General features: G+C 41.3%; 1 long non-coding RNA gene across 4 annotated transcripts; it reads right to left on the bottom strand.

The window, feature by feature from the left end:
- Nucleotides 1–259: 259 nt before the first annotated feature.
- Nucleotides 260–14,116, bottom strand: LOC123333287. 4 transcript variants are annotated; one of them, XR_006550555.1, is made up of 3 exons: nt 13,982–14,116; nt 12,099–12,199; nt 260–396 (listed from the first exon to the last, which is right to left on the bottom strand). It is a non-coding gene; the product is annotated as an uncharacterized LOC123333287 (long non-coding RNA). The 4 variants fall into 4 exon arrangements; XR_006550558.1 differs by having other exon boundaries at nt 13,885–14,014; XR_006550556.1 differs by lacking the exon at nt 13,982–14,116 and adding an exon at nt 12,499–12,600.
- Nucleotides 14,117–14,512: the final 396 nt, after the last annotated feature.

The following is a 14,512-nucleotide window of genomic DNA, read 5'->3' as shown; positions in this document are numbered from 1 at the left end:
ACTATTTCAATATACCTGCACAGCCAGCAGAGTATTCTCCCTTCTCAGCATGGCATCCCTTGGCTGTGGTTCATACCATATCAACCATATACATCAACTCTGGCTCCTCTATGGGAAAATGAAGTTCTTTAAAAGAATATAAGGTCATAAAAGCCAAGAAATAGCACTTTATTACTTTCCATAAGAAGACTTTTAAAACAGAGTGTTTCTTGTAGCTTAGTGACCCAAAGGCAACAGTGATGCTCGTTCTGTGAGCCTGTGGTCCAGCTCCCACTACCGGCTGGCATCTGCTGGCCCCAGGAGAGCTGCTGGGGACCCAGACAAGCCGCGTCCTGTTGGAGACCGTCACTGCATTTTCCACAACAGCATTGGAATTTTCCTAAGGCACTTTCACATCTGGAATTTTAAAGAAAGTTTGCCCTTCAATAAAATGGTAGTAAATCTTAGGCAACATTGTGCCTTTTTTGTTTTAATTAATCTGGCATTTCTCTCCTAAACCATTAACAGATTATTGGTTGTTCCCTCCCTTTTTTGCCCTTAATGGTAATAATGGACAAAGAGAAGAATTATGAAATGATCTTTTGTATGTTACCTTTTTAATTTTTTTATTCATTTTTAAAAATTTTTGGCTGAGCTCTGCAGCATGTGGGATCCTAGTTCCCTGACCAGGGATCAAACCTGCATCCTCTGCATTGGAAGCATGGAGGCTTAACCACTGGACCACTGGGGAAGTCCTTGTATGTTACTTTTGAATGAAAGTGGTAAAGAGATTTTGCAGAATATCTTTCCATTTCTTACATAAGAATATGTGTGCACTACAGTATAAATATTAGGGGCTTCCCTGGTGGCTCAACAGCGCAGGAGAAGTAGGTTTGATCCCAGGGTTGGGAAGATCTCCTGGAGGAGGAAATGGCCACCCAATCCAGTGTTCTTGCCTGGAGAATCCCATGGACAGAGGAATCTGGCAGGCTACAGTCCATGGGGTCGCAAAAGAGTCAGACACAACTTAGCAACTAAACAACAACAAAAGTATAAACATTTTATGTACGTAAAACACCATTGCTTTATTATGGACATATAGCATTTGTCTGATTAAACAAGATTGAAACATAACTTGTAATGAGTAGCTTGTGTGTGACCTGCCTTCATCCAGTCTTCAGAGACACTGTCTTACTTGGAAGCTTGATTTGGAGACTGTCATCACTCTAGTATGCCAGTTACTAAGCATGTGAAGTGTCTCTCTAAAAGCCAATTTTAATGACTCCAGCCTGCTATTAGAATAGTTTAATCAAATTCTGAAAGTGACAGTTTCTTATTTTAAAATGTCAAAGCTGTTCACTTTTTGATTGAAAAAAATCATAATGGTTTTGGAATAAGTAATTTAGTGTGTAAGAGGAGCCTTTTTTATATGGGGAGAAAAACTTTGCATAGTTACATAAAACAGTCATGAAACCCAGAATTCTGACTTGCTAGTTTTATAAAAACAAATGACTCCCACAGAAAGCTCAGAATTGTAATAACTCAAGTATTATACAAATTGTGTGTCATAGATGATATTAGGAGGGATCTAGCCCTTCTAGTTCCTAAATGGGTAGCCTATCCCTTCTCCAGGGGATCTTCCCAACCCAGGGATCGAACCCAGGTCTCCTGCATTGCAGGTGGATTCTTTACCAGCTGAGCCACAAGGGAATCCCAAGAATACTGAAGTGGGTAGCCTATCCCTTCTCCAGGGGATCTCCCTGACCCAGGAATCGAACTGGGGCCTCCTACATTGCAGGCAGATTCTTTATCAACTTAGCTATGATTGAGCTATGATGGAAGCCCCTTCCAGTTCCTAAAGCATCTTTTAAACAAACATCAACATCTTTAAAAATAGAGCATTTGAGGGATCCCCTGGTGGTCCAGTAGGAGTAGGCACATTCACTGCTGTCTGGATTCATCCCTCGTCAGGGAACTAAGATCCTGAAAGCTGTTCAGCGTGGAAAAAAAAAAGCATTTGCAGAAAGGAAGAGAGGGTGGTATGTGAATAGGTGATATAAAATCTGGAGTTCGTTTGCCATTTTGATTATTGATTTAAACCCCCCACCCACCCACCCCCCTGCCATTTTTAGGGGGGGCAGGAACTTGCAAACTATGGCTCCTCTCCTACTCTGATATAACAAAAGACCTAAACTACATGAGTTTGCAAGTTTAGTTAGACTCTGAAACACATTTTCCAGGACAAATTATGTGACCTGTCACAGCTGGCTTGCTTCCTTCATTTGTCCCTTTCTTCATCCATTTAACAAACAGCAGCTGCATTGCTCCTCAGCCCCGTCGCTGTCTTGGGCCAGCTCACAGAAGGTTAAAGCAGAATGAATATGTGTTGAATAAACTGACTTTATTTATATGACATTCACTGTTGTCTTGTACTCTTCCCAAGGCTTAGCTCTGTGCAGCTCGGACAAGATTTTCTGTGGCTGTGTAGCACCCAGCAGTCACCACTCTGGTTAATGTTAGTGCACTGTTCTTGGTCTATGTCCTATACTGGGCTGTCAGCCCTTTGGGGGCAGTGTCTCCTTCTAGCCTGGGGGTCTGGCACATTGTAGGTGTTCTGAAATATTTGTTGAAAAAATTTCTGTGTTATCCATTTAAATCCTTTGAAACCCATAATGCAGTTGTGTGTAGATATTAAGAAGTTAAGATTGCCTGTTTGGACTTCTTGTCTAATTGTAGAAGTCATTTGTCCAATCATTTAATAAAGGTGTATTGAGGTCCTACTTTGTGCCAGACTTTATCTCTGAATCAGGATCCAGATGGGAGAACTTAGACTGGAGCCACACTGTGCTTGTCTGAATCTGGGCTGCCACACTTACTAGCTGGATGATCTCAGGCAGGTCATTTAACCTCTTCTGAAAGTGGGGATAATAATAGTCCCTCCACTAAAAGGTTGTTGTAAGGATTAAATTAATTGCTTTGTATCCAGTGCTTAGATCCTGTGTGGGTAGTTATTACTGTTAGTGGTTATTAGAAAGACCAAAGACGAGTATGTTGTGAGATGAAGTTGGACAGGTCAGAGGACCAAGTCTCCCAGTTTGGGGCTTCATTCTCCTCCCTGGGAAGCCATCAAAACCTTGAAAGCTGGGGGAGGGTGGTAATGAAGTCTATCTGTAGCTTTCTGCCTCTGCCAAAGCCAGAGAACCTCCTTCAGTGAATTCAACAAGCACTTGCTTAAGGCACCATTGTAAGTAGCCACTTGAATATAATCAATAGGGCTTTATGTCTCAACCACAGAAAAGAATACTGATTGTATCCAGGAACCAAGTGGGGTGGTAAGTGTTTGCTTACCTTCCAAGTGGAATTAAGAGATACATAATATTACAGACTTACCTTCAGGCTATTTGTAAAGAAAATCAAATTTGGTGATTAAATGCTAAAAGGTGTAATTCTTTTTACTTCCTGGGCTCCCAAGAACAATGAAAGGTTTATATGCGCTAGGAATAAGAGTGAGATTGTTGCTAATTGTGAGTAACCAAGTAACAGATAAAGAAAATACTGTATAGATATTTCTAGTATTCTAGAAAAATTCTAGAGGGATGGTTTTAAAAAGCTGTTCTTTAATAAGTAAGTTTATTTCCTCTTATTAAAATATTTAGACTGTATTATAACTTACATATATCCATTTATCATATTTAAAAATGTGTTAAACCATTAAGAAAAACCATAAGAAAAATTTCAACCCTGAGCTCTTAAGTCATTTGAAACTTAAAAATACATTGGAAATAATTATATTTAGAAAATAATTATATGTATGTAGTACTGTCACTGGAGAAGGAAATGGCAAGCCACTCAAGTATTCTTGCCTGGAAAATCCCATGGACAGAGGAGCCTGGTAGGCTGCAGTCCATGGGGTCGCTGAGGGTCAGACATGAGTGAGCGACTTCACTTTCACTTTTCACTTTCCTGCATTGGAGAAGGAAATGGCAACCCACTCCAGTGTTCTTGCCTGGAGAATCCCGGGGACGGGGGAGTCTGGTGGGTTGCTGTCTATGGGGTCGCACAGAGTCGGACACGACTGAAGTGACTTAGCAGCAGCAGTATGGTGCATGCATGCTAAGTCACTTTAGTCATGTCTGACTCGTGCGACCCCATGGACTGTAGTCTGCCAGACTCCTTTGTCCATGGGATTCTCCAGGCAAGAATATTAGAGTGGGGCTTGGGGAAAGTGTTACCTTTTCTGTGGATCAGAAAAAGCAGAAGCCAAACCTGGGATAATCTTTGTTGTTAAAGCTGATGGAAATGTCTAACACTCTGTGTATTTATGTGTCATGATATCTGGCCTCTCCCTGCCCACCTCCTTCACAGAACCCGTCTCCTCCCAGCCCAGCGCACCTGACCAGTGAGGTGTGTTTTTTGCCTTTTGTTTTTCTTTCTGCAAGACATAGCTAGGAAAGTGAATGATAAGAGGAGAAAAGTTCTCAGGGAATTGATGTGTGTTGCTATGGTGAGGTCCTTTGCTGTGAATAAAGAGGCTCTTTGGGGTGAAAAAAAAAAAGAATACTAGAGTGGGTTGCCATGGCCTCCTCCAGGGGATCTTCCCAACTCAGGGATCAAACCCATGTCTCTTATTTCTCCTGTATTGGCAGGCAGGTTCTGTCATTAGCGCCACCTGGGAACCCCATCTAGTATGGTGAAAGTGAAGTCGCTTAGTTGTGTCTGACTCTTTGCCACCCCATGGACACCAGGCTCCTCCGTCCATGGGATTTTCTAGGCAAGAGTACTGGAGTGGGTTGCCTTTTCCTTCTCCAGGGAACTTACTGACCCAGGGATCGAACCCAGGTCTCCTGCATTGTAGACAGATGCTTTACCGTCTGAGCCACCAGGGAGTCTATCAGGTTCAAGTTCCCTTCATGAACTCTTTCCCTAAGGCACTGAACAATTATGGGTATTAATACGAAAGTTCCTCTAGTCTGAGTCACATAGAATGGAGAATGGACCTAGACCTTCCCTGGGTTAAAAAAAGGTCTAGGTCCATTCAGACTAGAGGAACTTTCATATTAATACCCATAATTGTTCAGTGCCTTAGGGAAAGAGTTCATGAAGGAAACTTGAACCTGAGTTTTAAGGGGAAAATTCCTTGTTTTAAAATCTCCACCCTGAATAGAAGTTGGATTTGTTGGCATTAATAAATGCATTCCTCCTCTTTTCTTCTTCTTCTCTTGGGTTTTGAACTTAAAACTTACCCTTTTTAATAGGCACTTGCCTCACCTTGTGTGATGCTTTTTCTGTCTTACAGGTTTCTAGTCCCTCTGTTGAACAACTTGTGAACTGTTAATGTGTCTAAAAGGGAAATATGTCATCCACCACCTTTGGAATGTCCTAGTCAAGACTCCTTTTTAATAGATAATTAGGGAAATAAATTTCCATAGTTTTCTTAGAAAAAGCGTCTTTATTCAGCCACAATTCTGGTCATTTTTTACTGTTTAATTCTAAAAGTTTCCATTTAAAAATTGAGTTCTTTCTACTTTTTTGCTCATTTGTATCTTCTAATTTCTTTATGGTAAGAATGATAGCTACTGAGGTAATGAGCGCTTAATACATACAAGGCTTACATGCATTATCTCTTTTAACCTTTACAATAGTAAGTAAAATGAACTCGGTTCTAGGACCCATTGTAGTATCAACTTGTTTAATGTTTACATAACTTGATGAGTATTTTTATTATCATCACTTTTCAAAGAAGGAAACTGAAGCAGACATTCACGTGATTTGCCCCAGGTCCCCTAGGGTAGGTGGCAGAGCCAGGCTTAAACCCAGGTGGTCCAACTGTGTAGCCTTCTCTTTAACATATGTGGGAAGATACCTTTCCTTCTGTCCCATTCAGATTGCCTGATCTTATCTCTGCTTCACAGATGAAGCTGGAGCTGACAGAGGTTAAGTAACCTGCTCAAGGTGACAAAGCTGGTAGATGACAGCGTGAGGAGGCACTCTGGTTCTTCTGATTCTAGAGCCTGTGTACCTTTCAATAGCATAATGCAATGGACATTGCATTGTTTGAAAATTTTTTAAAAAGAAACCAAAGGTGGCATACAAACACTCATATTCTAGAACACCACTTCCCTCTTTGCCAGAAGACTTGTGTTTGCTCAGCTTTAAAACCGGGGTGCACATTTCTGAGAGAATGGCCGCTTACGGTACTGCTCACAGTTACCCAAGCCCAACTCTTAATTTCCACCCTGGCTGGGTTCCTTTTCAAAAGAAGAGAAAGGATGCCTTCTTCCTGGCAACGGTGCCCCCTGGCAGTGGTGATCCCTCAGGAATATTCATGATTCCTGAGTCTTCCTTCTAATTTCTACTATGAGGCTGGCCATAATGATAAGAATGAAAATAACAATGATAACTCACACTTATGGAGCACTTTCTCTGTTCCAGGCCCTGGACTAAACACTTTCTATACACTGTCTTATTTGATTTTCACAGCCCTCTATGGTAGACACTATGACTTTTTCCGTTTTACAGAAATAGCTATAATGACATTAAGTACCTTTCTATACAGGTAGTGAATGGCTAATAGAGATTTCAATCAGTATCTCTCACACTTTGCAAAACCCATCTTCTTAACCTCTCTGCTCTTCTGTAGGTTAAGGTCCATAGTGATTACTATTTACATGGGCTTCCCTGGTGGCTCAGCTGTAAAGAACCCGCCTGCCAATGCAAGAGACATGAGTTCAGTCCTTGGGTCGGGAACATTCCCTGGAGAAGGAAGTGGCAACTCACTCCAGTATTCTTGCTGGGAAATCCCATGGCCAGAGGATCCTGGCAGGCTACATTCACAGGGTTACAAAGAGTTGGACACAACTGAGCAACTAAACAACAATAACTAGTTAAACATTGTAGAACCAAAGTGGGAGTTTTGGTGGGCTGGGGTGGTGAGGATCAGCTGCTTCTTACCAACTGGCTTTAAAAATTCAAATGCTTCATAACACTGGTTTAAAACTGGATGGCCTCTGCTTATGAAATTATTAATAACTGGGCTCCAGCATCATACTCATACAAAAGCAGACAGTCAGCTGGCTTCTTTTCGGAAGGGAGGATGTCCAAATAAACATCTCCTCCTCCCTCGGGCCACACACGCAGAGAAGAAACAGGCTGGAAGCTGTTGGCCCAATGTGTGTGTTTCCCTTTTCTCTGTCCTCTCCCTGCTTTATTTATTTGCCACCATACAGAAATGGCACCCTTATTCTTCACAGGTGGATCAATATTTACAGCCATTCAGAGGACTCTACCCATTCTGTAGGCTGCCGTGTAACAAAAGTTGCCTGTTTTTCTTCACATCTGCTAGCAGGACTGCAGTTAGAATTAGCAGGAGCTTTGAGAGATGGCCAGTTCAAAGGCATTTTGTTTGGAGCACTCCCAGCCATTTTTCTATTTGCTGGGAGAGGAAAGTATCCCCCACGGCATACAGGTATGAGACCCAGAGCCGGATATATGACTCAAAGCGGACATTTATTTCTCATCTCTATTTTTTCTCATGATCGCCTCAACTTTCTGGTGTGTGATAGCAGCCATCTGTACAATTATGCTTATTTAACCTACTGTAAGTTTGAAATTGAAGGTTGCATAGGTGTATATTAATGAGGGCGGTGCCGATAAATAAAAAAATTTTAATTAATGAATGAGATTGGCTTTAATTATTGAAAAGAAATATGTATGTCTAGCAGGCTCCCTCAATAAGACTCTCTTATGCTGACTGTGGCACATTTTTCCTCAAATAATTGCAGAGCTCAGCTTTATCATTAAGCAGATGGTTTCTGTTAGTTCCCAAGGAAAGTAAATGATTGCAATTAACCAAATATTCAAAACTTGAGGATTTTAGAATTCAGTCCTGTGAGCTCTGGCATAAGTCTGCGTGTCACCTTTTCCTTCAGGGAATGCAGACAATTTCATAACATCTCCCATTTTATAGGCAGGCTTTGAAAGTAATTTTGAGAGCTCTCAAAGCTAAGTTGATGCTAAATCTCTATTGACTGGCTGGTTCTAAATTTTTGTGGTAGTCTTTTGGGTCTATTTTTGTTGTTTTGGTAGTGGAGAAAGGGTTGAAAATATGCTAGATAAATTTGAGTACTGGAGGGGAGGAAAAGAGTTCCCAAACTCTGTAAATTCAGGTGGTACCGCAGAGGTCATTTCTTTTAAATTAATGCTTCTTTGCTTCCTTGCCCTGTTGTACAACATGTGAGAGGCTGTTTCATTGGCTTGGCAGTTTCAAAAGAAAGATACAACTGTAAAAATAAAATAAAATTAAATTAAAAAAAAAAAGAAAGATACAACTGATATAAAGAATATTCCCATGCAAGCCCACCCCCCCCCTCAGTTAAGTTGAGTCATGTTTGCAGTAAATTGCAGTAAATCAAACTTGTTGATTTTAACCATAAAATATCAGTTCTTCTCTTTCATTTAAAACATAGTCATTTGCTTAACAAAGTTTTGTTTGGGTGGGCTGCTGTGTGCAAGATGTTAGGGCTGGCAGGAAAAAGGCTTTTGATCAATTTTAAGGAGCTTACAGAGCAAGTACGAAGACACTGTGAATTATCACTGTCCTAGCAGATACATGGATAGGGAGCACTTCAGCATGTGGGCAGGTGTCAGGAAACAGAGCAGAGAAAGGACTTGAGCCAAGGCTAGAAGGTTGAATAGAAATGTTCCAAGTTGTCAGCATAGTGGGAGGGAAGGGTGTGTGCAACTCAGGGAGGCCCCAAAGCAGAATGGATTCTGGGCTCTCCGGTAATTAGATGTTGCCAGGATGCAAATTTCAAGGGACGTGTTGGAAGCTCAGGTCAGACTGGTTGGCTGGGGCCAGATAATGATGCCCTTTTTCTGCCTTGCGAAAGAAGAGTTGAGATTTTTATCCTACAGCTGATACTCTTGGTGGCAGCAGTCTACAGAATGGACAGATTAGATGAGCTGAGACCAGACTGGGGAGATGGTGACCGATCCATTACAGAGTCTGGGAAGAGACAGAAGTCCATGGGGAGGTTCGGGTTTCTGGCCCACAGCACTGTTGGGAGGAGGTGTGCACATCCTGGGAGAGAGGAACTGTGAAAGAAGAAGGGAAAGGGGCCTTGAGCCCCCATGAGGAGATGGTGGAGAGGGCATTTCACGGTCCCAGTGCACAAAGGAGACTTTGAGACTCTGTAGACTCATGAAACTACAATAAGCTTAACCACACTAGACACTTTAACCTCTTGTGTTTCTTACACTCTTCATTTTGCGTTCTCATGAAGCCCAATTTAGTGTGGATGCTGCTGTGGCCTGTTGGATGTACGTTCTTACCCTGACCCAAGTTCAGGGGGACCACCCGATGCACCTGGGGCCTGCGAACCCTGGGGGATGAGGAACGCTGACATGGGTACCAATTGTTGCTTAACATTACTCCTCATACCTTTATTCTACCTTCCAATGGGGAGAGGCGACCTTATCTACAAAGTTATAAGTGGTCCAAGTTCCCTCACTTCTTCTTACTCCAAATCATGAAACTTTCTGAGACTCTGGTTTGCAGCTTTATCATTAGTTTAAATTGTAGGTGGGGGTTGGACAGGACAGCACATTCTTTCTGTCTGAAATAACAACCTTCATCTTCCATGCCTCCTCTCTGAATACGGACCTTTAAGGACCAGCTCGAATTCCCTCTCCTCCCTCTTTGACTGCACCTCCTGAAAGGGCTCCAGCCCTTGCTCCTTGGAATTTATGATTTGGACCCCTTAGTCACCATTCAGCTTATATGGTCTTGTGTACTTAGTTATTTGGTGTGCTTGGCTGTCGTGTGCTTCTCGATGAACTGTCTTTGGGGCAGCACCCTGGATTGTCCTCTTTGTTTCTTATACTTTATGCTTGATGCTTGCATATTATTGGCTGGAGAAGACTCCTGAGAGTCCCTTTACTGCAAGGAGATCAAACCAGTCAATCCTAAAGGAAATCAATCCTGAGTATTCAATGAAAAGACTGATGCTGAAGCTCCAATACTTTGACCACCTGATGCAAAGAGATGACTCATTGGAAAAGACCCTGATTCTGGGAAAGATTGAAGGCGAAAGAAGGAGGCAGCAGAGGATGAGATGGTTAGATAGCATCACCAACTTAGTGGACATGAACTTGAGCAAACTCTGGGAGACTGTTGAGGACAGAGGAGCCTGGTGTGCTATAGTCCATAGGGTTGCAAAGAGTCAGACACAACTTAGTGACTGAACAATAACAATATTATGCCTATGCTTAGAAACCACCATACATATGTTTGTGTTAATATATACAAAATATTTTTTCTACTACATGTACTGTGAAAATTTACCTTCATATTCTTCTCTCATAAATTAGAACTGTCAGTTATAAACATAGTTGCCTTCTTTAGGTACATAATACTGTTAATCTGAGAACCTTGAAGGTAGGTTTATCTAGTTCCCAGTTTTTAATCTAAAGTGTTCTAATAATGGTAGCTCATGCATTTTATCCCATTTGGTTTTGAAAAGTAACGTTGTGAAGTAGGTGTATTATTTTCTCCATTTGACAGACGGGGAAACTGGGCCTTAGAGAAGATAGGTAACCTGTCCCGAGACACACACGTTGAAGAGACAAAACTCCACCTGCAGAGCCTGGGGTTCTGTCCGTTGCACTGTGCTACTGACTCTTGTGTGTGTTATGTTACATAACTGCCCAAGTACCTCCTGGATATCTGTCATTAGACTTGGTTAGAAATGGTTAAAACTGTCTCCCAGTCCCTTGCTCTTTTGCCCACCATGCAGCACTTTCTGTTATAAGCACTTGCTAGGAAGATGCTTCAGATGGAGTTTTGAAAGTAGCTCTTTCTAAGACCTTCCCAGTCTAAGATTTAATGTTGTAAAAGCTAGACATATAAGGGAAGTAGTATTACAGGGGGTAGACATTATTGCAGCTACAGAAAATGAAATCTTCTCCAAATTGCTCCTGTTAATAATAATACATGAATATTTGACACCTGCAGCTAGTTACAGAAAAACAACTCAGGGAATATTTTGTGAGAACTGTTAACAAGTAGTCAAAATGGCTGGTTTTAATTTCTTTCTTTCTTTTCCCTTCTTGCAAAATAGTTGAAATGCAGTAAAAGCGAAAGGTCCAAAGACACACAACAACAGAACACAGAGAGTTCTTGGCAAATTCACAAAGCTACATAATTCAGCCAGTAAATTTAAGGGTTTTATTTCATTGTTAGAAAATCTGATGCTCATTGAAGTCAGCTTGAGAAACTCTCCTAGAGAACTAAATGGAAGATTTACCACTTTAAAGAGTTCCAGGTGAAGAAGAATATTTAATTCTTTCATCAATTTGCCTCAGATATTCCTGAAAGCTGGACAGTACAAAGAGGCAGCAGCAAGTCAGGTGGAAACTTCCTTCCATTGTATGAATCTGTTTTCATTTAACTTATATTAATGTCCACTACACCCATTTTGTCTCTGTATAACATAATTTTGCCTGTGATTGATTACCAGTTCACTTCAAAATTATGCATACTGTGATTTAATGAACTTTAGCCTTAAGCAACATGTTTGGAGACATATTAATGAGGTGGGAGTCTTTTCAGAGTATTCATAACTCAGACTTTTTTTTTTCTTTTGGTTTAGCATCAAACTTTAAATTCTGTGAGGCAAAGGGCTGAGTTCTGAGTCCACATGACTCCAGAGAAGGTCTCTCATATATTTTCAAGAGTGTGTGCTCATCATTGTTCAGAAAAGATTACTTTCTCACATATGAAGTAAGAAAGAGATTATTTTCTCTACTGCCAATTAAGAATATCTAGAAAAAAAAATCTTTGGGGTCCAGAGATTATTTTTTACTGAGTCCTTTGAATTAGTTTCATGATGTTCCTCCTTTAAAATTATTTTAATGGTTAAATTTTAATATTTTCTAGGACCATACCAAAAGAAGATACAGATAAACAACTTGATGTATGTGATTTGGGGAGATTAGGTATTTCTCCTACGTTCTGTTCAATGCATACTTGCTATGAGAGACTGCAGACTGCATCCTGACTTTATGCTGGATGTCTGTAATTCATCCAATGACATGCAACAGTATTTTTAAGGCCCAGTTACCATGTGCTAGTTGCTATCAGAATTCGGTGTAGCAGTCCTAGGAGTTCATGTTCACTTCTCCTCCAGACCTTGAAATAGGAAAAGCAGCTAATCCTCACCTTCTGTAAGAAGTAGTCAGAGATAATGACTACAATTTTTAAATTAAGTGTAACAGTTCTACATATTATATAGAAATACAGAGATCAAAAGTAGTAAAAGAAATAACTGCAAGAGTTAAAAGTGGATGACTCTGTTGGCCAAGGGTGGCCAAATGACTACTGTTGCTGTTGTAAGCCCTTTAACACTATTTTGCTTTAAAAAAAATCTGTGTGTGTACACACACACACACACACACATATATATATATTTATATATATATAATGTCAATAAAAAACATTTTCAGAACAATAACAAATTTTACCTGATGGTTAGCATTGTTTTTAGAGTATTGGGTGGTGATTGAATTCTGTCTGTATCCTGATGGAACTCTCCTGTCCTGCAGAGGGTGAAGCCCACCATCTTCACTTGGCAGGTGGAGAAAAAGGCCTGCATCTGGGGTTGGTTCATCAATGTAACTGGGAAATGGGAGTGGGGAAGATCTGGCTTCACCAGATTCCCAACCCCAAAACTGAATGTTGCCAGGGGAATTTTAATTAGTAAAACATGATAGATTTATAGCATAAAAAATAGCTACAAAAATTGAGAAGTTATTGAGGAATATACTATACATATGGACACAGTACCAAAAAATTACATATACTAACCATCAATAAAAGCAAAACAAAACCCACTTTTATAATGGAGTAATCTGGTGGTCACCAACTTAAGTAATCACTCTGAAATTCAGTAACGGGGGGCAAGCTGATGTTTTTTGATGTGAAACAATATGAAGTACACACCACCACCAGTGAAATCTTCTTTCCAAGGATAATTAACCTGAATCCAAGCAAACCTAACACAGATTACAGGAAATTGAGGGGCTGGCAGAATATGTTAAAAGACAATATAAGCAAACAACCAAATCCAGAATGTGGCCCTTTTACAAGACAACAGCTGTGATGCTTTAAAAAGCCAGTGTGATTTTAAAAAATAGTAAGGACACTGCTGCTGCTCCTGCTGCTGCTAAGTCGCTTCAGTTGTGTCCGATGTGCGACCCCATAGACAGCAGCCCGCCAGGCCCCCCCATCCCTGGGATTCTCCAGGCAAGAACACTGGAGTGGGTTGCCATTTCCTTCTCCAATGCATGAAAGTGAAAAGTGAAAGTGAAGTCGCTCAGTCGTGTCCGACTCTTAGCGACCCCATGGACTGTAGCCCACCAGGCTCCTCTGTCCATGGGATTTTCCAGGCAAGAGTACTGGAGTGGGGTGCCATCGCCTTCTCCGAGTAAGGACACTATTATTGGCTAAAAAGACTAAAGGAACCTAGTGATCAAAAGGAATGTACCTCTTTGATTGGATCCTAGTCAGGTGGGGAAAAAGCTGCTTTTAAAACGTTTTAGGGACTTCCCTGGCAGTCCAGTGATTAGAACTTAGTGCTTTCAGTGTCGTGGCCTGGGTTTAATCCCTGGTCAGAGAATTGACATCCCACAAGCTATGGAGCTCAGCCAAAAAAAAAAAAAAAAAAAAAATCCCTCCTGCCCCCACCAAAAAAAAAAAGCAAAAGCATTTAAAAAACAAATTAAAATTTTTAAATAGGGATTAAATACTTGATGATATTATGAAAAATTATGTTAATAAAAACCTGAGTTTTATTTCCTTACTTACTTTGACAGTATAGAAAATAAAACCAAAGGCCCCAGGAACCATACCTTAGTGAAGTCTAGCACTGTCAAAGCTGAGTTCTCAGTGATCCTTCTCCACCACTCTTTTCTCTCTGCCCATGAATGACATGGATGGAGTTCTCACCTCTGCCATGTTGCTGATTTTCCTGGGCACGCCATCTTTCCTTCAGAGCTTCGTTTCTTGATAAGATAAAACAACTGTACAGCCTCATGAGGACTGTGGTCCAGTGCGTTCTGTTGTGACCTTGTGGATGGGACCGTGCTCTGTGTGTGTGCAGTGTCAGCCTGTTTCTCTTCCTCGCTCCACCCCCACCCCCACACACACCCTGTGACTGGAGGGAGCCTGGATTCTGTTGCTGGTGAGTACTGTCATAGACATCTTAAGTGGGAATGTCTCCACCGCTGTCCCTTCAGAGGAAGGTCAGCCTGCTGCAGAGACTGTACACATCAGGCTCCCTCTCACCTGGACTGGGCTGATACACAAGCCCTTTGGGCCGGTGGGAGCTTCAGCCTGGGTGATTGTTACTGGCACCACTGTCTCTTGTCCCTAATGAGGAGAACGGTTCTTGTTCTTCCTCAGTCAGTTCTGCGCTTAGTAAGAGAACAGAGGAGTTGGCATGGTTTTTGTGTAGATAACAATCAAACTAGATAATGA

This window comes from Bubalus bubalis, chromosome 4 (assembly GCF_019923935.1).
Source record: "Bubalus bubalis isolate 160015118507 breed Murrah chromosome 4, NDDB_SH_1, whole genome shotgun sequence".
NCBI classification, from domain to species: domain Eukaryota; kingdom Metazoa; phylum Chordata; class Mammalia; order Artiodactyla; family Bovidae; genus Bubalus; species Bubalus bubalis.
Note: the sequence above shows the minus strand (reverse complement) of the source record. Positions and strands in the feature narration are given on the sequence as shown.